This window comes from Diaphorina citri, unplaced genomic scaffold (assembly GCF_000475195.1).
Source record: "Diaphorina citri unplaced genomic scaffold, Diaci psyllid genome assembly version 1.1 scaffold117, whole genome shotgun sequence".
Lineage (NCBI taxonomy): Eukaryota > Metazoa > Arthropoda > Insecta > Hemiptera > Psyllidae > Diaphorina > Diaphorina citri.
This window is the reverse complement of record NW_007377554.1, coordinates 126867-129337: the sequence shown is the minus strand read 5'-3', so window position 1 is coordinate 129337 and position 2471 is coordinate 126867. Positions and strand designations below refer to the sequence as shown.

Here is a 2471-nt window from a genome sequence, read left to right as displayed (position 1 = left end):
AGTGAGGGGGAGGGAGGAGGGGAAGAGCCAATGGGAGAAAAGAAAGAAGAGACAATGAAGGAAGAGAAAGAGGGGAAGATGAGGAATGAGATGGATTGTATTTTTACATCATCATCATTCTAATTTCTTCTCCCGGTATTGACAATCTATGTATATTGGACAATGTGGAGGGAGGAGTGAAGGAAAGGAGGAATGAGTAGTCGGAGAGGAGGAAAATGAGGAGTTTCCACAGGAGATTTACAAGGGGGCAGTTGTAAAAACTCCACCGAGTGGAACATGATTAATGTTCTCCTGCGTTGGTGGTTTAAGTTTGAGCTTCAAAGGGATTTGATACTCAGTCTGACAATGCAATATTATTTACGAGTACTACATTGTTTCAAAACAAAACTGTTATTATTTTCTTTCGCAATAAATTCCGGGGTTGAAAATAATAATAATTTGAAAGGGAGGAAATATTGCTCATAGGTATAGGTACCAGCAAAAAAAAAGAGAAAAGTGGACAACTTATCAGCCTCTTATAAGAAACTCGGGAACTACATAAATAGGTACATGGATTACATAGCACGGTAAAAATAAGTACCAGTATTTCCTACCCGATTTGATTTTAAAATGAGAAATTAAGGTAGAGGCCGTAGAAGCAGAGCATCAACCCCCATGACTATCACACTCACCAGAGGATATTCCTGGCAAATCCAGTGAAGTCATGCAACAAGTAAATTTATGTATGAGTATAGGACTTGATTGTGAGTGACCATTTAACCATACCCAGTTAATAATTATTGGGACGAGTTACAACCGCCCCCTGTAGAGATTTCCACCACAGAGTGTTTTCCATTTCCCATTGAAATGTTCGACATTTTCTATTGTTTGAAAACTGAATTTCAGCTCAAATAAACGCTTTGGTACGCCGCACCGCATTGGATTTCCCACACTCAATCCACCACCGTGTTCTTTGTTTGTTTTAAGACAATAAAATTAAATTATGAAAATGTTCAATATGTGGTAGAGAGCCCAAGGGTTCGGAAATCAGGGGGAGGTTTGCTATAAACTGCAGCAAATATAATTTCATTATAACCGTGGGAGAAGTAATGGGACAGGGTAGGAACTAGGACGAGTATCATAATAGAATTGGGCTATCTGGTCGAGGAATAAATACGTTCGTAATTTCATTATTATGAGACCTTTGTTAATATTAAACCCTCTGGACTACCCACCTGCTAGAACTGTGAAGGAAACTTTTATGGGAAAATATATTACACTCGTCCTAGTTCCTACCCTGTCCCATTACTTCTCCCACGGTTATAATGAAATTATATTTGCTGCAGTTTATAGCAAACCTCCCCCTAATTTCCGAACCCTTGGGCTCTCTACCACATATTGAACATTTTCATAATTTAATTTTATTGTCTTAAACAAACAAAGAACATGGTGGTGGATTGAGTGGGAAATCCAGTGCGGTGCGGCGTACCAAAGCGTTTATTTGAGCTGAAATTCAGTTTTCAAACAATAGAAAATGTCGAACATTTCAATGGGAAATGGAAAACACTCTGTGGTGGAAATCTCTACAGGGGGCGGTTGTAACTCGTCCCAATAATTATTAACTGGGTATGGTTAAATGGTCACTCACAATCAAGTCCTATACTCATACATAAATTTACTTGTTGCATGACTTCACTGGATTTGCCAGGAATATCCTCTGGTGAGTGTGATAGTCATGGGGGTTGATGCTCTGCTTCTACGGCCTCTACCTTAATTTCTCATTTTAAAATCAAATCGGGTAGGAAATACTGGTACCTATTTTTACCGTGCTATGTAATCCATGTACCTATTTATGTAGTTCCCGAGTTTCTTATAAGAGGCTGATACCGTGCTATGTAATCCATGTACCTATTTATGTAGTTCTCGAGTTTCTTATAAGAGGCTGAGAAGTTGTCCACTTTTCTCACCGTGCTATGTAATCCATGTACCTATTTATGTAGTTCTCGAGTTTCTTATAAGAGGCTGAGAAGTTGTCCACTTTTCTCTTTTTTTTTGCTGGTACCTATACCTATGAGCAATATTTCCTCCCTTTCAAATTATTATTATTTTCAACCCTTTTTTTTATTGCGAAAGAAAATAATAACAGTTTTGTTTTGAAACAATGTAGTACTCGTAAATAATATTGCACACTTTTCTCTTTTTTTTTGCTGGTACCTATACCTATGAGCAATATTTCCTCCCTTTCAAATTATTATTATTTTCAACCCCGGAATTTATTGCGAAAGAAAATAATAACAGTTTTGTTTTGAAACAATGTAGTACTCGTAAATAATATTGCATTGTCAGACTGAGTATCAAATCCCTTTGAAGCTCAAACTTAAACCACCAACACAGGAGAACATTAATCATGTTCCACTCGGTGGAGTTTTTACAACTGCCCCCTTGTAAATCTCCTGTGGAAACTCCTCATTTTCCTCCTCTCCGACTACTCA

At 37.8% G+C, this 2471-nt stretch overlaps 1 long non-coding RNA gene across 1 annotated transcript; it reads right to left on the bottom strand.

Moving 5' to 3' along the window:
• Positions 1-1456: 1456 nt before the first annotated feature.
• LOC113465501 lies at positions 1457-2078 on the bottom strand. The gene is made up of 2 exons (XR_003390198.1): positions 1968-2078; positions 1457-1825 (listed from the first exon to the last, which is right to left on the bottom strand). It is a non-coding gene; the product is annotated as an uncharacterized LOC113465501 (long non-coding RNA).
• Positions 2079-2471: the final 393 nt, after the last annotated feature.